The sequence below is a fragment of the Entelurus aequoreus genome, linkage group LG22, assembly GCF_033978785.1.
Source record: "Entelurus aequoreus isolate RoL-2023_Sb linkage group LG22, RoL_Eaeq_v1.1, whole genome shotgun sequence".
Classification (NCBI taxonomy): Eukaryota; Metazoa; Chordata; class Actinopteri; order Syngnathiformes; family Syngnathidae; genus Entelurus; species Entelurus aequoreus.
In genome coordinates, this window is record NC_084752.1 from 26,100,954 (window position 1) to 26,125,499 (window position 24,546).

Genomic DNA, 24,546 nt, shown 5'->3' on the forward strand with positions numbered 1-24,546 from the left:
GATAATGAAGAAATCAATTAAAATAAAAACTATAACAGCTAAATAGCTAGTATGCATATATTAAAAAAAAAAAAAAAGAAGTATTTTTTATTTTAAAAAAGCATCCACAGTCTGTGGTGCCCTCAGGTGGTCAGGGAGAGCGTTCCAAAGACTGGAAGCGGCGGAGCAGAAAGCCCGGTCTCCCATTGTTCGTAGCTTTGTTAAGTTTCCTCAATTACTTACTTACTTACTTAATAGTGATGTATATGTGTGTGTGTGTGTGTGTGTGTGTGTGTGTGTGTGTCCACTCATTATTAGGTGATTAGCTGCACAAGGTCAACCGTGTAGTGCAAGTTCACACACACACACACATCACCATAATGTTTGCACTAACTGACACACACGTGTGTGTGTGTGTGTACTGTGCCCACCATTATTAGGTGATTAGCTGCACGAGGTCAACCGTGTAGTGAAAGTACACACACACACACACACACACACACACACACACACACACACACACACACACACACACACACACACACACACACACACACACATACACTCACACACACACACACACACACACACACACACACACACACATCACCATACTATTTGCACTAACACACACTTCAAACTTGTATTTTTTTTACCTTCTTGAGACCTCCAAAAAATGCCTAACTCTTTTGGACTTAACGTGGACCCCGACTTAAACAAGTTGAGAAACTTATTGGGGTGTTACCATTTAGTGGTCAATTGTATGGAATATGTACTGTAATAATAAAAATAATAGATTTTATTTGTAAAAAAGCACTTTATATTGAGTAAACAATCTCAAAGTGCTACAGTGTATACAAAATTAAATAAAGATAATGAAGAAATAAATAAAAATAAAAACTAGAACAGCTAAATAGCTATAGCTAGTATGCTTATATAAAAAAAAAAAAAAAGAAGTATTTTTTATTTTTTAAAAGGGCTTTTAAGCCTTTTTTTAAAAAAAGCATCCACAGTCTGTGGTGCCCTCAGGTAGTCAGGGAGAGCGTTCCACAGACTAGAAGCGGCGGAGCAGAAAGCCCGGTCTCCCATTGTTCGTAGCTTTGTCCTCGGAGGTTGGAGGAGGTTAGCCTGTCCGGAGCGGAGGTGTCGTGTGGAGGATTTGGGGGTGAGTAGTTAGATGGGGGCATTTCCATGGAGGCACTGGTGGGTTAGCAGGGAGACTTTGAATTCAATCCTGAGTGGAACAGGAAGCCAGTGTACTGTACTGTGCAATCTACTAACAAAAGTCTCAATCAATCAATCAAAAAACACCCTTTCTAGATATATAAAGATTTGTATTGACAACAATAATAATGTATACATACTATGGCAATATGAAAAAGCTTGTAGTGAAAAATGAGTTTGGAATTTCACAAGAAAAGGTCAGTTTCACAAGAAAGACTTTTGAATTTTTGCAGTGTTATAATAAAAGTCGTCCTTTTACTCTAATTTTTCCGAGAAAAGCTGAACATTTGTGCGATGTTATGATAAAAGTTGGAATTTTTACTCCTAACGGTCGCAATTTTGCAAGAAAAGCTTTAAACTTTGGTAATTTTATGTAAAGAGTCGTAATTTTACTCGACAAGTCACAATTTTATAAGAAAACCCAAAAGTTTTCACTTCACAGGTGTGCCTTATCAGGGTTGATTAGTGGAATTTCTTGCTTAATCAATGGGGGTTGGGACCATCAGTTGAGTTGTGAATGAGAAGGTGTCCAAACTTTTGGCCTGTACTGTAGTTTTTTTTAACCTTTTGGGCTTCCATCAGGTTGATCCCAGTTTATACATACATTTAAATCTCTAGATAAATCTCAGATTGATATATTTTTTAATGTTTTATGCCCTTTTGTTAAAGAAAACCAAACATTTTTGGCAATATTAAAATAATAATTGGAATTTCACTTGGCAAAGTGACAAGTCATAATTTTACTGTTGAAGCCAACTGTTAATGGCCACTATAGTCTTAGTACCATGTAAAAATGGGACCCATTCCCTCCCTGCTTGGCACTCGACATCAAGGGTTGGAATTGGGGGTTAAATCACCAAAAATGATTCCCGGGCGCGGCCACCGCTGCTGCTCACTGCTCCCCTCACCTCCCAGGGGTTGATTAAGGGTGATGGGTCAAACGCAGGGAATAATTTCGCCACACCTAGTGTGTGTGTGTGACAATCATGGGTACTTTTACTTTAACTTTATCGTAATTTGTTCATCCTATGGTCACATATGGGACGCGGGTTGTCTTACGTCAGCACCGGAAGTCGTAAAATCAGCTTTTCTCTTGACGGGTTTTTTCGGGGATGAACAGGGAAGTCCTTATTTAGCTGCTGTCTTGTTTTATCATGTATTACTGCCTTTGCACCTGTCAATGTTTACTATTGTATGCACATTAAATCAACCAAAAATTCCTGACTTTGGAGCAATGTTCACAGACTCTATATTTGGCTCTCTATTAGATGCAATGGTTTTCTGTATTGGTACCATGATTTCTGACCTAACTTGTTCACCGGTCCTCACATGCAAGGTACTTTTCCTTGTTGACGTCTCAAGAAGGGTAGAAATAAAAACACACACGTGCGGCCTTGCAGGCACCCACTCGTGTGTGTGTGTGTGTGCGCGTGTTCACATTATTTGTCAATCAGGTCCCACGACTCAAGTCTAAAATTAGAAGCTGAGAATAATTGCCCTGACACGCACAATCAATATATGACCACACCTTATCCATTGCCATCATTGTTTATATTGTTCCACGTCTGTGTTATACTGTGAAGCGTGGGTGCTGTCTGTGGACACCATCTGGAGCCTTGGCGAGAAAAAAACGGGGCGTTTTGGCACAGGGTCTTTTTTTTTTTTCTTCTTTTTTCTTCCCCTTCATGCAACTGACAAGCGGAATGAGACGCACCTGTGAAAGATTAGGAACTTTACATCAGGTTGATAAGAAAGAAAACAACTTTTTTTGTGTAATTCCAGTCCAACTTTAAATGTGATGCAATGTTGATTGTCACATTTTTCAAAATTTAATTTGAGTAGTTTGTTTTATTTATTTATGTCTTTAATTGACCTTAAGAGTTGTGAACGATTTGATCCTGATTCCGGGGAGGACTGTTCCATTCAGAATCGATTTTCGATTCCTACGGATTCTCGCCATATATTTGGTATAATAATTCTAATGAATTGTGTTGGCGCTAGGAATTTTCAAAATGGGGTCCCAGGGACCCCATCAAGTCATAAAAATGGGGTTCCACAGTACATTTATGGGGTCCCACTTTTTTGTATCCGTTTTGGGGGATTACTATTCGATTCAGAATCGATTCTCGACTCAAACCAAACCTCGCAATATCCATCCATCCATTTTCTACCGCTTGTCCCTGTCGGGACATAGGGGTTGCTGTAGCGTATTTTATTTGGTATAATAATTTTAATGAAACTAGTTTAAAAAAACAAAAAAATCTCCTTCTGGCCTAGATATCCTTAAATTGATTCTTACAAAAGGAAAATATTTTTTAATACATTTTGAAAATGATTAATTAAATTGGCCCTAGTGTGTGAATGTTAGTGTGAATCTTGTCTGTCTATCTGTGTTGGCCCTGTGATGAGGTGGCGACTTTTCCAGGGTGTACCCCGCCTTCCGCCCGAATGCAGTTGAGATAGGCTCCAGCACCCCCCGCCACCCCAAAAAGGGACAAGCGGTAGAAAATGGATGGCTTAATCGATTTAGAAAATGGAATGAATAACAATCGCGATAAAGATGTAAATCAGCTTTTTTTTGTGCCCCCTAATATCCAGCACAGGGGTGTCAAAGTCAAGGCCCGCGGGCCAGATCCGTCCCGCGAATTAATGATCTTTGGCCCCCGGGATGATATTTGATTAGTATTAGAACCGGCCCGCAGGCCACAGCCGCCTGCTGCTGTTTTGCACGGACCAATACTCTATCAGTGTTGGCGCTAGGAATTTTCAAAATGGGGTCCGAGGGACCCCATAAAGTCATACAAATGGGGATCCACAGTACATTTTTGGGGTCCCACTTTTTTGTAATCGTTTTGAAAACAAATGATAGATGTACGCATTATCCTGTTATATCTGATTCTGACTATTCGATTAAGAATCGATTTTCAATTCAAACCGATCCTCGCCATATATTATTTGGAAAAATAATTCTAATGAAACTAGTTAGAAAAGCTCCTTTTGGCCTAAATATCCTTTTTAAAATTGATTCTTTTGAAAATCTAGAATCGGAATGAATAACAATCGCGATTCTGATGTAAATCAGTTTTTTTGTGCCCCCTAATATGTAGCACAGGGGTGTCAAAGTCAAGGCCCGCTGGCCGGATCTGGCCTGCGAATGAATGATCTATGGCCCCCGGGGTGATATTTGAGTCGTATTAGGAGCCGCCTGCTGCTGTTTTGCACGCACCTATACTCCATCAGTGTTGGCGCTAGGAATTTTTAAAATGGGGTCCCAGGGACCCCATCAAGTCATAAAAATGGGGTTCCACAGTACATTTATGGGGTCCCACTTTTTTGTAACCGTTTTGGGGGATGACTATTCGACTCAGCATCGATTCGCGATTCAAACTGATCCCCTCCATATATTTGGTATAATAATTCTAATGAAATAAGTTATAAAAGTTCCTTCTGGCCTAAATATCCTTTTTTTAAATTGATTCTTACAAAAGGAAAATATTTTTTAATCAATTTTGAAAATGATTAATCTATTTATAAAATGGAATGAATAAGAATCAAATGTTATCTTTTTTTTTTGGAAACTGAATTTAATAGGAAAAACATAAACATTTTTTTTTTTTTGTGCCCCCTAACATCCAGCACAGAGGTGTCAAAGTCAAGGCCCGTGGGCCAGATCCGGCCCGCGAATGAATGATCTTTGGCCCCCGGGATGATATTTGATTAGTATTAGAACCGGCGTACCAGTAGATGGCGCCCGCATACTGCTAGTGGCACAGCCGTCTAAAGAGTATAGCCAACCTGGTTTCAAAGTTTTTCGCCTGGTAGTCAGTGTTTTGCTTTTGGCCAATCATTTAAGATTGTCTGGCCATACTCTCTCTAATTGGTTAAAAGCCCCTCATGTGACCACAGGGTGACATTTTTGATACACGGGTGTGTGTGTAACCTCAGGGAACATGCTTAATCAGTATCATGCTTAAAAAAGAAAAAACAACCAAACCCTGTTTTTGAAAAGCTTAAAAAACATGCTCATTTTCCAGCCATTAATCCTATCATTTCTATAGAGAAAAAATCAGCACACATTTTTATATATTTTGTTTTGTAGGTTCGAGAGTTTTATCTAACAAACGGAACATAATTGAGAAGCATTGCCTTGTAAATATGTAACTATATGAACATTTAATATTGTTATTTTTGTGTATTGTTGAATGTGCTCAAAAAGTACTTCTACACACTCATATCTAACAAAGTTTTATTAAAAAAAAAAAAAAAAACATTAGGGCTGCAGCTATCGATTACTTTATTAATCAATCGATTAGTTTGTTCGTATAACTGAATAATCTGTGAAACTCTATATTCTTAATTCTTTTTTCCATCATTTGTAACTGAGCTACTGTGTGGAACAATTTCCCTTGTGGATCATTAAAGTTTGTCTAAGTCTAAGTAATTTAGGCCAGTGTATCTTAACTGTAGGGCCGAGGCCCATTTTACTGTGGTTATCTTGATTGCCATTTATCGTTAAATCCTTAATACAATATATTACCTGAATTGGTTTTCCTGTCAAAACAAAAACATTCTTTTAAGGTGTGGCATGCTTTATTTTGCCGCAATCGATTACATGTCGGGGGGAACCCTGCACTTATTTTATTTAACTTTGATAACAGATGTCAAATATCTCAAACAAAACGTTGGGTGCTGAAATGTTAAGTGTATACTTTTGTGAGAAATAATGCTACGGCAAACTTGAGAGCAGAAATGGTGTCTTGATACTAAACTTTACTTGAAAAAAAGAAAGCCCATCATCACCATTAGCGTTCTTCAATGGGGAAATGCATCTTCTAAATGATCCAGGAGGGAGTTGGAGAGGCTACTGGTTTGTGTTCTTATCGCAGCCGCACAGAATGTCAACGTCATCCCTTGTGTCTTAAAAGTTTCCTGCCTGTCCGAACTGTGAGGAAGGAAGGAAGGAGTCTTCACTGTCAGATGCATAAAAGGAAAACAAAGCGGCTGCAAATAGACAACACGTGATATTTGGATAAACCTATAGAAGTAGACAAGGGAGGAGTTGGAAATTAAGGGTGGGTGTTCTTTCTAGTCAGACAAGGTCATGCCTCAGCCGGTATTGTCTCAGGAAAGAGCTTTCTGTCCGCTGTGTGACACTGTTGCGTCATCGCGCGTCATCACAACTGCAGATGTTGGACAGACTTGTTTTTGCTGTGTTTATTTACGCAAGTTGCACATGTTGTAAATGCCGCGGAAACAATTATGCAATGCCAGAAAAAATGAGTCCTTTTTATGAGTCCACATCTCTGAATTGATTCTCTTTTTCCCTTCAACCTGCTAAGGTGTGTCTGCATTCTTCAGTAGACACACCACAGATTTGTGAATTGTTTGTATAACACATACTAGTGTACTTTATTTTTGGCCTGATGTAATACAGTATCTAGTCAATTGGGATAGATTTCAATGAAGTCTGGAAAAGAACATGGATTATTTTGACTCCTGCTTTCTTAACCATTTGGTATTAGAAATCAAATTCTTGTGCCGACGCAGAAAAAATAAGTGAAAGCTTAGAGGATTGAATTTGTGAGAAATAATGAAATTTTGTCTGAGTGGGCGGAGTTAACAATCATTGCATTTGTATATCAGAGGAAAACAAATAGTTTTACTATTGATCGTCATACATTCTTGCCCTAATGTGGGATCTGAGCCAAGGATGTCGTTGTGGCTTGTGCAGCCCTTTGAGACATTTGTGATTAAGGGCTATAAAAGTAAAATTTTTTTGATAGTTTGATACTAGCCTGCCAATACAGTCTGTCGTCCCCTGTGTAGTATCAAAATCTATACTTAAATGTGTAACATTTACTGACTTGGTGAGCATCACATAATCAAAATATAGAAGAAGATGGTAGTCCGGCTAGTCGGCTGTAGGTCACACTAATAATCGAGGATTGTTTAACAGTTTTGAAAAGGTTTATGTGATAATTAAAAAACAGGTATACATCATCTTTAGTGTGGAACACTGTTTTCCATTGAAAGAGTACAAAGAGCCAAGATGACTCAGTGTCTGGTTGCTCATGCCAGATGGGGAACCTTCAGGTCTGGGAAAAGTCTGTAACCTTTTAGGAATCTCGTCTTATTGGAGCTTCTGTAATTCAGCATAGTTGTGATATTACATTAAGGATAAAATGTAAGTATACTATCCAAATTCCACTAAGCCGGGGGCGATCATATCCCATTCCTTTAGGAAACTTCACTCGGTCTTGTGAGGGAAAATCATGCGTCACCCAGCCACACCCAGCTGTTTCTGGAAGGATTGAAGAGGGGATGCTCTGAAGGCAAGGAGTAGCTGAACGTGCTACACTATACACCGTAGGAGGATACAAAAACACTAAGCTGATGTTCTTGAGTGTGAATGGTGTGGGCGAATTGATAGGATAGGATAGCCTTTTTAATTTTTTTATCCCACAATGGGGAAATTACGTTGTTGCAGTGCAGGTTTTTAATACAGTAACAGAAGTAAAGCGTATTGAAAAACAAAAAAATGGTAAATACTATATATTGCTCACTAATGTGTATAGATAGAAGATAAAATAGAACAAAAACACACATCCCTACTGCACGCCACGAAAAACACGTCACAGTAATCAACAGGTATGTGACCAAGTGTCAGTGTATTAACGGTACTACAGTGATAAAATGTATCTTTTTTTTATTATCACAAATTTACACATTCTAACAATGTAGCGTCCTCTGTAATGGCTGATGCTTCTGTACAGTGCAGCTTATTAGTCTCTAATTCTCACCTACATGGTGGCAAATAGACTTTATTACAAGTACCATTATCACTGGAGTACTAAACATGCTACACTACACACCGTAGGAGGATACAAAAACAACACTAAGCTAGAGCCCTTGAATGTGAATGGTGTGGGCGCATTGATGCATCAACAGGTCCGATACAAAGTATAATGTTAGTGTATGATCGACACTACAGTGATGAAATTGATCCTTTTTTATCACAATTGTTTTTTTGTGGTTTTTGTTCACAAACTCCGGAAATGAAAGCCAATGGTAGTTTTTGCTCTTGCTTAGTTCTTTTGCGCTATTGATATTACACATGTTGTATGCAATAAAAAGGAGTATGGACATTTAAATATTGATATTGTCACACCCCAACTTTTTTTTTTGTCGGATTAGTAGTTAAATTTTTTTGTAATTTATTGATCCAGAAAATTGAAAGTATAAGCATTGGTCGGGCCAATTCTATTACTTGATATTAGGGCTGCAACTAACGTATAATTTGATAATTGATTAATCTGTCGATTATTACTTAGATTAATCGATTAATAATCAGGTAAAAGAGACAAACTACATTTCTATCCTATCCAGTATTTTATTGAATAAAACCAGCATACTGGCACCATACTTATTTTGATTGTTTCTCAGCTGTTTGTACATGTTATAGTTTATAAATAAAGGTTTATTAAAAAAAATAAAATAAAAACATTTTTTTTTATTAAAAAAAAAATCTATGCGCATAGGTCCAATGAATCAATGACTAAATTAATCGGCAACTATTTTAATAATCGATTTAACTGATTAGTTGTTGCAGCCCTCCTTGATATTGGATGCATCGACATTCAACTAAGTGAAGTTACTTTTTGGTTTAACAGACGAGTAAATACTTATTACATTTTAACTGAAATTACGTAACGTTACGGCATAAATCAGCAGATAAATTAGGAGCCTTTATAACCTGTTTTGAAATGATTTTATTTATATGCTAAATTTCTCTATCACTATACATTTCTCCATACAAAGCTATATATCCTGCATTGCGCCTGTCCCTATGAACTGACTGGTTAAATCCATCTGTGACCATCACAGTAGCATAGATCAGTGTTTTTCAACCATTGTGTGATACAGTCTGGTGTGCTGTGGGAGATTATCTAATTTCACCTATGTGGGTTAAAAATATATTTTGCAAACCAGTAATTATAGTCTGCAAATTATGTGTCGTTGAGTGTCAGTGCTGTTGAGAGCTCGGCAGAGTAACCCTGTAATACTCTTCCATATCAGTAGGTGGCAGCCGGTAGCTAATTGCTTTGTAGATGTCGGAAACAGCGGGAGGCAGCGTGCAGGTAAAAAGGTATCCAATGCTTAAACCAAAAATAAACAAAAGGTGAGTGCCCCTAAGAAAAGACATTGAAGCTTAGGGAAGGCTATGCAGAAGGAAACTAAAACTGAACTGGCTACAAAGTAAACAGAATGCTGGAGGACAGCAAAGACTTACTGTGGCGCAAAGATGGCGTCCACAATGTATATCCGAACATGACATGACAATCAACAATGTCCCCACAAAGAAGGATAAAACTGAAATATTCCTGATTGCTAATACAAAGTAGATGCGGGAATAATCGCTCAAATGAAGACATGAAACTGCTATAGGACAATACCAAAAAAAGAGAAAAAGCCACCAAAATAGGAGCGCAAGACAAGAACCAAAACACTACATGCAGGAAAACAGCAAAAAATGGTGTGATGTGACAGTACACTTACTTTGAGACAAGAGCTATAGTGATGCATGCTTGGTTATGGTTTAAAGTCATATCCAACAATTGCCACGACTTTTTACTGTCAACTGAGTTTCGTTGTTTTAATGATTTCTGCTGGTGGTGTGCCTCCGGATAGTTTCAACGCAAAAAATGTGCCTTGGCTCAAAAAATGTTGAAAAACACTGGCATAGATGGCTACAACCAGTCAGTCAGTCTACCACTGTCTTTCCCCTTTGCAGAGGATTTCACCTACACCTCCGTGTCTTAAGCTGACGTACTCATTTAATTTGCAAGCTCGCTCAAAAAAAAATAAAATAAAAATGTTGACGCCATGCAAACCTGACTGCCCTTAGTCAGCATTTGCCTCCAGCAGCACTAACCATGAATCTACAAAAAAATACTGTAAACTGTTATATGCCGGTTCAGTGCAGTTATTGCTACGGTAAAGGTCAGACTAAAGGTACATTTCAGGGCTGCTTGTTGGCTTTACATCATCTTACATCTTAAACCATGTCTCCTAGGGCCATCGTGTATTTGCATTTACCAAAAAGCTACAGTATTATATAAATGCTCTCCAATGTTATGCACTTGTTTTGACTCAAAGCAGACATCCTTCCATTTCATTGTGATAGGGTGGCATTATTTTGTATGGATGGCAAATGCTTTTGAACAATAGGGTTTGATGAAAGTGTTGAAGAGCTGAATTGTGTGCAAATTGTGCATATGCTTATCTTTGAAGCCTTTCAAGGCTACGGTATCTTAATGCAAAATTTGCCACAGTGATAACGTTAACAAGCGGTGCCGCAGTTCAGTCGAGTAATGCATCCCCTATCGGATTTTACAACACTGCATATTTGTGTGAATGTACAACACAGAAATCGGTTTTGGATGTACTGAGCTTTGACATTGGGCATCCGTTTTGAAGGAATCTTTTACGCGAGTGCTATTTTTCAACCAAATAAGTGTATTTTTCATCATTTTTACTCAAGTCATTAGATGAGGAAATGTACAATTCATTAGGGTATGGTACACACTAGTGTTGTCCCGGTACCAAAATGTATTTCGATGTTTTTCTGTACTTTTCTAAATAAGGGCACCACAAAAAATTTCATTATTGGCTTTATTTTAACAAAAAATCTTACGGTAAATTAAACATGTTTCTTATTGCAAGCTTGTCCTTAAATAAAACAGTGAACATACAAGACAACTTGTCTTTTATTAGTAAGTAAACAAACAAAGGCTCCTAATTTAGCTGCTGACATATGCAGTAACATATTGTCATTCATCACTTTTATTTTGTCAAAATTAAGGACAAGTGGTAGAAAATGAATTATTAATCTACTTGTTCATTTACTGTTAATATCTGCTTATTTTCTTTTAACATGTTCTATCTACACTTCTCTTAAAATGTAATAATCCCTTATTCTTCTGTTTGGATGCTTTGCATTAGTTTTGGATGATACCACAGATTTGGGTATCAATCCGATACCAAGTCGTTACAGGATCATACATTGGTCATATTCAAAGTCCTCATGTGTCCATGGACATATTTCCTGAGTTTGTAAACATACATTTAAAAAAACAAATATTTTGTGATGCTAAAACATATCGATATAATTGTAGTAGTATCGACTAGATACTACTATATAGTATATAGAGGGGGTGCAGGACCGGTACTTTTTAGAGGCTGTATAGTACCGAATATGATTAATTACTATCGTGGTACTATACCTATACCGTGCAACCCTAGTACACGCAGAACAGTATTTCAATGGGTTTCTACTGTAGTTTTTAACACTTCATCTTGCACAAAAATGGTCAAAATCTGTGTTATTTTGACATTATGCCATTTAGCACACTTATGCTACGATGTTAAAAAGAGTAGGATTTTATTTATTTATATATATATTTTTTTTATTGAGTACTTTTGATGTAAAAGCTAAATGTTATGTTCATTGTTTAACACCCAAACCTAAGCTCTTCCGAACATACCGTAATTTCCGGTCTATAGTCCGTTACTTTATTGGCCCAGGCTTTGTACATTACTGCGCCTAATTTATAGATTTTTTTATTTTGTTTTTCAGGTTCACAAGCTTCTCATTCAGCCACGTAACATCAGGCCAGTTAAATTGCTAAAGGGGTCTTGCTAGACCAATGAAATTGTTCACATTAAATCAAAGTACTTTGCACACACCATCATCTTAGAGAAGAGGCCATGAAATGCACACACCTTGTTGAAAGCCAATTAGACTCTGCTATCGAAAAAGGAAACAGTTGCTGCAGGGAATGAAAAACCCCTCATTACCAACGTGCTCCAAAAGTCTGGAATGCGAATGTTTTGCAACCCCATGTCCCCTCAACTCTGACATAAAAGAATGTGACCTCAGTGCGCCAAAGTATGAGGAGGAGGAAGACAGCACTCACCGGTAGACCCTAAGCGTGTTACAGGCACTGTTTAACTGTTACATTTATGACCACACACATGTACCTGTCTAAATCTTTTAAAATGTACACCTGTGGCTTATGTCTGCGCCCAATATGTACATAATACAATTTGTCCAAAAACATCTGACGCCATAGCACAAACATTAACACACTTTTTCAGTGTCAGTCAGTGTGAAACTTTTTTTTTTTATACAAAACATTATGGCTGTAAGTGAAATCCATAAATTAGCTGCACTGTTTAATCAATCAATCAATCAATCAATGTTTATTTATATAGCCCTAAATCACAAGTGTCTCAAAGGGTAAGCCGCAGGGTTCAAAGCATAGGAAAATAGCAGCTTATAGTCTGGAATTTTACTGTAATTATAATGGGGGTGAGGGACCTCCAAATAAAATTCAGCTTCGGGCCCCAAATAAGCTACCTGCAAAGGATCTAAATACAAAAATTAGAATGTAAGGTGCATATATAAATTAGCTTTTCTATTTTAATTTAATACAGTAATTCTATCCTTCTATAGTCCGAAAATAACGGTACACAAAAAATCTAAATTAAAAAAAAAAAGTGAACGTAAAGGGAATATCAACTTTTTCGATTTTAAATTATTCTAACTTTCTATAGTCCGAAAAATACGGTACACGTTACATCAGTTTGTTTGCAATGGACTGATGGACCACACACTTGTCAGTGGTTTAAAGTTCACGCATCCTCTCCTTGATTCACTCGTCTGCCACAATGCTTTTGAATTGAATATCATTACAAATTGTGTCCAGTCAAAAAGTCTTACTCAATACAAATGCTATTTTTTTTAATGGAGTTCCATGACTGATTTAAATGTTTGCCTCACAGCCAGGATGTAATCCAACTTTGACCTTTCCGTTTGGAGTTTCCATGTTCTTCCCATGCTTTTTTGTTTTGTTTTTTTTTGGCAGTCCCGCTTCCCCGCCGCAGTCTAAAAAAAACAAAACATGGTGTTACATCATTTGGAAACTAAATAGTTCATGGGTGGGGAGTTTGAGTACGAATGGTTAGTCTATACAATTTTCACCCTGTGATTAAGTGGTGACAAGTCCAGGGAGTACCCTGCCTTTCCCCCATAGTCAGCTGGGTTAGGCTTCTGTAACTGTAATCCCTAATAGGATAATGACTGAATTAAATATATTAATTAGGAGGAAAGATTGAAATTTATATCACAGATTTTAAAAGGATGTATATCCAATGAGGTCTTTTTGAAAGTGAAGCTTGTTTTGTGTACATCTGGCAGGCTGAAAAATATGTTTAGGTGGTCTTTGGAAATAATTGCTCTTTAAATAAGAGGAGGCTGGGCTGGGTGACTAAGTGCCCAGATGGATGGCCGAAGGGACACCTGGGCTGCTGGCTCAGAAAAGACTTGGCCTTGCCAGGACTGACCTAGACAAAATTAATTTCTAGTAATTTAATGTAGCTTCACTTGCAAAAAAAAAAACGTTAATTCCTAAATCTTCTCTTGGCCTTAGTCATGTAACTCTAATCGAGCCACCTGCATGTAGACAGAGGGCTTACGTTGTTATGAAAACGCAGACAGATGCGTTTGTCTTCAGCCAGTTGGCACATCGACGTGCAGGCTACACCTGATCCTGACACCTGGCGGTGGCACTAACAAGATTACAACTGCCATTTTTGCCTGCGAGGCATTATCTGTCAGATATTCCTAGATGCATTCATGTTCACACATTGTGTCGACCGTCAAGCATGACATTGACTATTTGAACATTTCATGCAACACTAGCCGTATCTTCATTGGCTTCCAGCAATCTTAATTGGATGTTAAAAAGACTTGAGATTTGGAATATATTTTGGTTATATTTTGTGTCAGCAATGTGGCAGCAGTGGGGGTAAAAACCTAAAATGTATTGCAGTTAGTTTTTTTTAAACATTTAATGCATGGCGGCAGATGTTTAATTTCATGTAGCGGGGGGTATATATTGTAGCGTCCCGAGAGAGTTAGTGCTGCAAGGGGTTCTGGGTATTTGTTCTGTTGTGTTTATGTTGTGTTGCGGTGCGGATGTTCTCCCGAAATGTGTTTGACATTCTTGTTTGGTGTGGGTTGACAGTGTGGCACATATTTGTAACAGTGTTAAAGTTGTTTATACGGTCACCCTCAGTGTGACCTGTATGGCTGTTGATCAAGTATGCATTGCATTCACTTACTTGTGTGTGTGAAAAGCCGTAAATATGCGATTGGGCCGGCACACAAAGGCAGTGCCTTTAAGGTTTATTGGCGCTCTGTACTTCTCCCTACGTCCGTGTACCACTCCGTACAGCTGCGTTTTTAAAAAGTCATAAATTGTACTTTTTGAAACGGATACAGATAATTTCCGATATCACATTATGAAGCATTTATCGGCCGATATCGGCAGTCCGATATTATCGGACATCTCTAATTTTAATACCATTAATAAAAATATTTGTATATATGTGTCACTCACCGCTGTCTCCAACGTAGGGAATGCATGCACATACACAAAAGCAATAATTTGTAGTCATGTTATGATAAAATGCATTCAAAGATGGCTAACTTTACGGTAGCTATCAAAATTGCTGTCATTAGCTCACACAAAGCTAAAACGCATGCGTGTGTGTTACGTGTGGGCGTAGTTTACGTCATTACGTGCTAAAAGACGGACGGAGGCAGGGGTGTAATGCTTGCAACACTAGAAAGTTGGCACCCAGTAGTTCTCAAACGTTTATCACCTCAGAAAACACTCGGCTCCAAGTACAACCGTAAAACCAATATTAAATAACAGTATTGTAGTATGCCTAAAAATCCATTAAAAACAAGGCAGATGTTTAATTTAAAGGAACTGCAATATTTTGGAATTTTGCCTATCTCTCACAATCCTTATGTAAGACAAACATGTTCTTTCTAATTAGTACTGTAAATTCCGGACTAGGCGGTGTTTTGATTGTAGTATGGGGCCATCTTTTGGATGAATTTTCTCACTGCAGGTGCTGCGGTGTCCTTCAATTTATCGGTAGTGCTTATTCTTTTTTTCAACTGGCGTGAGATTTAGTCCATAGCAATATTACTCGTATGGATTTTTCATTCATCATGCCAAGGAACGTTTAAGTTTTACAGTATAACTAAAACTGTTTATACTTGCTAAACCGCCCCATGTGTGATGTCTGAAGGATTGTTTTCATGCATATTTGTTTTTGCTATCATAATGTAATGATTCTAGCATTAGCTAATGTTAACACGTTTACGAGTGTCAGTATTAACTTTCAATGGCATTGTGTTGTATTGTTGTAGTTTTACACATTTCTCAGTACACCTAGCAAGACCTTACCGTTTAGTTAATTAGTGAGCTAGCTTCCGCAGCTAGTGGGTTCATGAGGATGACTTCTGTTTTGTTGGATCAACCGTTTTACTGCCGTGTTACAGACACCATTTGGAAACAATTAAGGTATATAAATAAACATTTACAGAATCTTACTGTGTAAATAACTAATTTTGCAACATACGTATAACGTAGGTATGGAAAAAGTTTTCTTCTAAAATTTAGTGTGTGCAGCTTATCTCGGGGTGCTCTATAGTCTGGAAAATAAGGTAAATAAATGCGATCAAAAGTCCACTTGGAATGGAGCCAAAAAAACATATGTAATGTAGTAACTGGCACATTCATAATATCATGTCAAAATTATGCATTTTAAACATTTGGCAGCGCATTAAATTAAACACATCACTGTTAGCTTTTTCCTTTTCAACATTATTATTACCCGGGAAAACAGTGATGGCACGACTATTGTCGACAAACATAATTGTTGGCGACACATTTTATTGTCGAGACTAATCGTCACAGCACCACAAGTTGTTAGCTCAGTCTGATCATGGCCCCGCTAAAAATAGTTTGTCTGCATTAGCACTTTTAATAACAAGATCACTAATACTTGGTTAATTTTAAGTCACAAAAGTAAAGTATTTTTGGCCCTTTTTGGATGTTTTTTTTTTTAAAGGATTTATGAATAATGCAGGACCTCCCATTGACTCTATAAGCACACTTTTATTTAAGAGTTGTAATGGATTTTAAAAAATAAAATACATCAGAATATTTGATTCTTTGGCGCACCACTAGTTCTTCGTGTACCACACTTTGAGAATCACTTCTCTCTGCATCCGTGTAAAGGTTGCTAACCGCTCCTTTTAATTTGACAGTCATGGCCAAACATTTCAAGAGTGACTTACATTACGTGCAGCAATACTGTAAGCCTATGGTATAAACATGTTTGTTGGGAATCATAACAATGACACCTAAACAGCATGGTTAATACAGCACAAACTTAAGTCGCTACAGACATGTTTGGCCACGACTGTATGGAAGAACAAGGCAAACATTTACATCAACACATTACATAACTGCATGCAGAAGAAAACATCAAGTTTTTACCCCCTTGGCAAGTATAAGCTTCCACTCTTCTCCTTTCTGCAAGAGTGTGTCGGTGGGAGCTTTAGTCCACTTTGCAATTTTTAGATGTAACTGCTGACTCCCCATCTTTGTTGTAGTTCATCAGATGTAATTTATGGTGGTCTTACACCCGTCTGTGCAATGGGCAATACTCCTGCTGACACCAACACGTGTAATGCCCAAACATTTCCCGCAAAGTTCAAAGCATAGCCTTGTCCAAAGTGTCTTGATAAGCGGAATAATTAAGATTTGAGTGTGCTAAGGAGACTGATGCAATCAGTGAACTGACTGATTAAGATGGGTCTTATTTATTTTAATATGCCAAAAATAAAGACTGAAGATTGTGAGCATTTTTTCCCTCTTTCTACCAGTAGTTTGCTTAGTACCAATTAGGTCGGGGGTCGGCAATGCGTGGCTTTCGAGCCACAAGCGGCTCTTTAGTGCCGCCCGGGTGGCTCCCTGGCGCTTCTTAAAAAATGTAGGGGAAAAATATATATTTTTGTTTTAAAATAGTTTCTGTAGGAGGACAAACATGACACAAACCTTAATTGTTAGAAATCCCACTGTTTAAACATGCTTCACTGATGAGAGTATTGGGCGTGCGCCATTTTGTCCTAATTTCGGAAGTCCTTGAACGCACCGTAGTTTGTTTACATGTACAACTTTCCTTGATGCTGCCACAGAAAGATGTGTTTTATGCCACTCCTTCTTTGTCTCATTTTGTCCATCCAACTTCTTATGCTGTGCGTGAATGCACAAAGGTGAGCTTTGTTGATGCTATTGACTTGTGTGGACTGCTAATCAGACATATTTGGTCACTGCAAGCTAATCGATGCTAACATGCCTCGTATTGGGTATATTTGAGGTAATTTTATTTGTAGTTTCCTTCAACTTGAATACACATCTTTACCTTTGGCCATTCTAAGCCAGTCATTTCCAGGAGTTATCTCAAGTTACAAGTTAAAGTACCACTGATAGTCACACACAAACACTAGGTGTGGTGAAATGAACCTCTGCATTCGACCCATCCCCTTGTTCACCCCCTGGGAGGTGAGGTGAGGGGAGCAGTGAGCAGCAGCGGTGGCCGCGCCCGGGAATCATTTTGGTGATTTAACCCCCAATTCCAACCCTTGATGCTGTGCCAAGCAGGGAGGTAATGGGTCCCATTTTTATAGTCTTTGGTATGACTCGGCCGGGGTTTGAGCTCACAACCTTCCGATCTCAGGGCGGACACTCTGAAAAGCCTCAGTTTTAGTAATGTTGTAAAATGTGTAGAATAACTATTACATTTCAACATTTCTGTCAACGACACAGTCATTGATAGTAGGCGAATATAGATAATATAGACACTTACATCATGTGTTGCCTTCAGTATAACACTTATATAAGGCTTTACATTTTTTGCGGCTCCATACATATTTTTATTGTATTTTCGGTCCAATATGGCTCTTTCAACATTTTGGGTTGCCGACCCCTGACTTAGGTCAAACTCCTCCCAGTCGCTCTAGGGTTTTTTCAGCATATGGGGTCTGTTTGTTTTCCTTGGTGCTATGGTGAGGTGCAAGGCCTATTGCCATCTGGTATACAAGACAATGCTGTGATTCAATCAAAATCTCATTCGCTGCCATTTACTCCCCTAGAGGAAACCATCGCGGGTTGTGATGGCCCATTATCCACCCGTTCTCATTTCCTCCATGTGCGCAAGCTTGTGTGTTGGTGTTCCTTCGTGCATGTGTAGCATTGCGGTTGTTTCATAACATGAGCGCTTCATGAGAGCTCTGCACATCGCTGACATTGTGCAAGCTGCAGGCTTGCAAAATGCTGGATAACACATTGTCACCCTCTTGTACACCTCCACTTTGAGTGAAAGTGTACTCTTCTCTGACACTCTGCAGTCATGCACATGCATACAATCGAACCATAACATTTACGTAAAGTAGGAACAAAACACTGCAGGGGATTTTTAAAATCTTTATGCCCCAAATTCTCTAGAGCGGTGTTTTTCAACATTTTTTTAAGCCAAGGCACATTTTTTGCGTTGAAAAAATTCGGAGATACAGCACCAGCAGAAATCATTAAACGAAACTCAGTTGACCGTAAAAAGGTCGTTGTTGTAATTGTTGGATATGACTTTAAACCATAACCAACCATACATCAATATAGCTCTTGTCTTAAAGTAGGTGTACTGTCACAGCACGCAGTGACTTATTTTGAGTTTTTTGCTGTCTTCCTGTGTAGTTTTTTAGTTCTTGCCTTGCGCTCCTATTTTGGTGGCTTTTTCTCCTTTTTTTGGTATTTTCCTGTAGCAGTTTCATGTCTTGAGCGATATTTCTTGCATTTTGGCAATCAAGAATATTTCAGTTTTTATCCTTCTTTGTGGGGACATTGTTGATTGTCATGTCATGTTTGGATGTACTTTGTGGACGCCGTCTTTGCTCCACAGTAAGTCTTTGCTGTCGCCCAGCATTCTGTTTTGTTTACTTTATAGCCAGTTCAGTTTTAGTTTTGTTCTGCATAGTCTTCCCTAAGCTTCAAAGCCTTTTCTTAGGGGCACTCACCTTTTTTGTTTATTTTTGGTTTAAGCTTTAGACACCTTTTTTTACCTGCACACTGCCTCCCGCTGTTTCCGACATCTACAAAGCAATTAGCTACCGGCTGCCCCCTACTGATATAGAGGAGTATTACATGGTTACTCTGCCGAGCTCTAGACAGCACACACTCGACAACATATTTGCCGACTATAATTACTGGTTTGCAAAAAATATTTTTTAACCCAAATAGGTGAAATTAGATAATCTCCCACGGCACACCAGACTGTATCTCACGGCACACTAGTGTGACGCGGCACAGTGGTTGAAAAACACTGCTGTAGATGACATACTGGCTTCTGAGAAGCAGTGTCTTGTTCATTGCCTTGGTTATGCTTGAACCCCTACTGTTTAGTTCCAAATGCTGTTTAGTGGTCTATAAAATATTTGTAGACCAGGCTTGATTGGTCTTAGATGTAATTTCCTATTGACAGTCCTTTGTTTTTCTTTAATCTGATTTTAAATAGATGGAAGAATCCTCTGAATGTTTTAATCCCTGTATCAGAGCAGAATAATGCTGTCCAAATGACTTGTTCTTCCTGAGACCACAAACCGTTGTGACTGACTACTGACCTACCCACTCCTATAGTGGTTGTACTAAGCAAAAGCAACTACTAGGATGTGTTTACATTATATATTTTTTTTGATGGTTAATTTACTTATTTTTAATTACAGGCATGTTAAATTTCCACAAAAACAGCAGAAATCTGTTTTTAAACATTCATCCAAGCGTCAAAATATCACTTCTGCCCCCAGGGAGGTTCCTTTGATGAAAGCGTGCAAGCAAAAATGTTTTGCCCTTGCAAGGTCTTTTTGCTCACAACCTTTTGGCACTGTATTAGAATTACACAAACACTGAATTCATCTAAATGGCTGAAAGTGTAAGAAAGCTTTAGTCATCTTTAGTAGGAATGATATGGCCCAAACACATAAAGACAGTGTTGTTGCATGGAAAAGCCAGCAGGCAACTTGCAAACAGGGAAACGTTGCACAGATTATAGCAGCGTAAACAAACTTTCACAACAGAGTTGACCTGAAAACAGAGGCTGGATGTCCACCCAAAGATATGTTGTCTGTGCACTTGTTGATTCAGAATTGTTGCATTTGCTTAAAAACTGTTATTACTGTATTAGAATTACACAGCAAATACTGAAGAAATCAAAATGGTTGAACAAATGGTAATTTAAGGCATTTAGTATTTTTATTGAAACCCATTTTTTCCAGGCTTTCACGGGCCACATAGAATGATGTGGCGGGCCAGAACTGGCCCCCGGGCCTTGAGTTTGACACCTGTGGATTAGTAAATGTCAATCTATTTATTGTAAATAATGTAGACCGTTCTAAAATTTGGCTGACTGCAGCGAGCCACCTCACCGAGAGATCCGACCAGCTCCTTTTTATTATAGGGCACTTATGTTCCAGTTTTGCACACATTTCCATTAATTCTATAAATGTGATGGGAATTAAATTGTTTCAAGTGATTTAACTCTTTAGTGAAACGAAAATAAATGTAAAACTGAATCAATATTCATAAATTTAAACATGCATCAATAATCAATTTTTAATTGAATCGTAGCTCCTGAATTGTATTTGAATCGTGAGGTGTCCAAAGATTCCCACCTCTACTTGTAAGCGCTTTGTAAATTAAAGTCGCATGCTTGGGTTAGTGCTTAGTTGTTAAATAGAATGGCAGTTCATTATTGTGTTAACATATCACTTACATGCTGTGCGGTTTATTTTTTGGTCCATACCCTGCAAGAATGTCATTCTGTTTGATGACCATTTGTCGTTTGCACTCAACTGTTAGTGTCCGCCCTGAGATCGGTAGGTTGTGAGCTCAAACCCCGGCCGAAGGTTGTGAGTTCATACCAAAGACTATAACAATGGGACCCATTAGCCCCCTCAGCATCAAGGGTTGGAATTGGGGGTTAAATCACCAAAAATGATTCCCGGGTGCGGCCACAGCTGCTGCTCACTGCTCCCCTCGCCTCCCAGGGGGTAATAAAGGATGATGGGTCGAATGCAGAGAATACTTTCGCCACACCTAGTGTGTGTGTCACGATCATTGGTACTTTAACTTTAACTTTTTAACTGTCGGTGGTGACAACTGAAACTGACTGCAGAGTTGCAATGTCATCTATTGGCCTGAGCTGTAAATACTCCATTCAGTTCAGACAGACCATTCGAATGTGTGCATGTATCAGTGGCACTCCATTTCTATTGGCGATGTGCCGCCACAAATGAACGTATAGTACACTCTGCAAGTTGTTTCCATTTAGAGACTAAGCTACAGTACGATGTGCCATCGCCACAACTGTACTTGCCTCAGGTGTGTACCGGGTATGTTCATTCAGATTGGCCTTTAGAAACAAAACAAGCAAGACCTTTTGATAGCCTGGGCCCGTTAAAAAAAATTGCAATAAAATCGTATACTGACCTTTTTATTTCAAATGTGTCACCCTGTCGTCCACACGTGTTTCAAGGTTGATGAGGAACGTTAAGAGTTCTCTGAGAGATGAAGCGTCACAGCCTCTTGGCAGTACTTGATATTGCAGTTGTTCATTTGTGGCACTCGACCAAGTACCGACAAGTGCCTTCCCCGTTTTTTCTTTGTTGTGATGATGAATGCATGGGAAAGGTTTAAAGGAGAACTGCACTTTTTTGGAATTTTGCTTATCGTTCAAAATCCTTATGTAAGACAAGAACACACGTTTATCTTTTTTTATGTGTTCTAAATATTAAATAAATGCGATAAAAATTCTGCTTACAATGGAGCCTATGGAAGTCTCTATTCTGCCTATAAAGCCCTTAAAAACATCCAAACACCTATATAAATGCTGTAAGTATATATGTAATGTAGGGCTGCAACTAACGATTAATTTGATAATCGATTAATCTGTCTATTACTACTTCGATTAATAATCAGATAAAAGAGGCAAACTACATTTCTATCCTATCCAGTATTTTATTGAAAAAAAAACCCAGCATACTGTCACCATACTTATTTTGATTATTTTTTCTCAGCTGTTTGTAAATGTTGCAATTTATAAAAAAAGGTTAATTAAAAAAAAACAAAAAAAACGTTTTAATTAAAAAAAACAAAACCCTCTGCGCTTGTGCATAGCATAGGTCCAACTAATCTGACTAAATCGGCAACTATTTAATAATCGATTTTAATCGATTTAATCGATTAGTTGTTGCAGCCCTAATGTAATGTAATAACGGCCACATTTGTAATCACATATTTACCTATTTTGCTCATTTTGAGCATACGCGGCGCATTGATTTAAAAAAGGCTTCGACTTTTGCTTTTTTCCGACACCACTGATTTACTTACTACCCACTGCAGACTTCATGAGAGTCAACAAACAATAAAATATTACTTACTTTACAATGTCTGCTGTCAATAGGATGCCGACTGATAGAATCTTGATATATATATATATATATATATATATATATATATATATATATATATATATATATATATATATATATATATATATATATATATATATATATATATATATATATATATATATATATATATATATATATATGGGCTATAAAAATACACTTGGATTGATTGATAGATGAAAATGACTCATAGTACTCGCAAGTTTCTTTGCGTCTTTCTCGCCATTCCCGGGTCTAAATTGGCTGTCAAAGTGTACCAACTTGTCGGAATAAATCCTCATCCTTCTACTATCAAGGTGAGAGGCATGAATTATGATCTAGAATGAACTTTCACCAGCACCGAGGCGAGGAAGCAGCTCACCAGTCGATGTCAACATAGCCGCACAAGCTAGTGATCAGTTTGTTTGCGTTAGCGCTTATAACGACATTATCACTAACACTTTAGTATTCAAGTCACAAAATGTAAATAGACTATTGTTGGCGGTACAACCATTGTCATGTCTTTCACAAAAATTGCAAACAATAGGTGAAATAAAAATAAGGGTTCCTCTAAGAATTAACTTATCTGGTTGATTGTGAAAGTCCCAAAATATGGCAACAAAATGCAAAGGTATGTGAGACATTGTATGCACACAATTTACATGTATTAGAAGTCATGTAGTACAATTGGTCATTTGAAGGATGTTAAAGCAGTAACTGTCATACTATCATTCATCTGAATGACTTGAATGGTTCGAAGATACTTGTACTTCCCCCCTCAAGTGATTGCTTTATTTGCACACCATCCTATTGTCTTTTTAGTGAATTATTGAATACTTTGCTGTCAAAGCAGTGGAGAGTAAAAAAACAACCCTATATTGTTGTCCTAATAAAATACAATGTAATTGTTTACCTGATCTATGCATAGGACTGTTTGATATAGTTACTTGTCTCTAGAGTAATTTTCTCTATTTTTAATTTGCACTTCTTAATCTTTACGTAAACTTTTTTTAAATGAACTTTCCTATTGCTTTTTTTCGTACTGAATCACTATATTTAGTCTGATGCAGTGGTTAGACGTAGCTGCGTTATCACTCGCTGATGTGCGGCAATTGTTGACCACCAAAGTTTGTTATCCTCTTCACTCTACTGTTTTCTTTGTATCTACAAATTTTGATGACGCTCCACTTCTGAATGCAACAATTTTTCCACTAAATTTACCCTGTGTATCTTAGGTTGTGGCTTTGACTGTGTCGAAAGTTTTCTCCCCTTCTACGAAGTACATACCCTTCATAACCCATCTTTTGTTGCAAGACTTTGCTTGATAAATTCAACAGTTTTAGCTTAGTTTTAGATCCAGCTTGTTCTCTCGATCACTACATCTCAAAGGACTGCAGTCTGTTCTTGATGAAACTGGTGAATCACCATACCTCATGCCCACTGGCAACCACAGAGAAAACTCAATGTGAGATTAGACTACAATTCAAGACATTAACAAGAAGAATGCTATCGTCTGTATAGCGGGTGTTGGTTATAGTCATTTTGTCATAGCCTCTCTACTCTCTCTGGCTGGAACTATTTATGGTGTGCTTCAATAATGAACTTTGGATACTGAAAATCATTCACACTTCAACCATTTTCGTAAATTATGATACTGTGTGAAATATGTCATGCAGTATTTTTTTTTTTTTTGGCTTAGTTTTGTATTTTGAACCCTTACTAGACTGAATATAACCATACCGTGACCTTTATACCGAGGTAACTGTTAAACTGTGAGGATGCCGTACTGTTGCATTTGAGCTGTGCAAATGGGGACCCTTTCACTCTGGAGCCAATGCCTTAGTCTGCAGCTATACACTTGTTAGCTATACATCGGTGCAATGTTTCGTTCGCTCACCCATACGCTATAGATAGCTATA

At 38.0% G+C, this 24,546-nt stretch overlaps 1 protein-coding gene across 1 annotated transcript in view; it reads left to right on the forward strand.

Moving 5' to 3' along the window:
- The window catches only part of LOC133639244 (cytoplasmic phosphatidylinositol transfer protein 1-like), a 118,561-nt gene that overhangs the window by 898 nt on the left and 93,117 nt on the right, over nucleotides 1-24,546 (forward strand). The window lies entirely within an intron of this gene.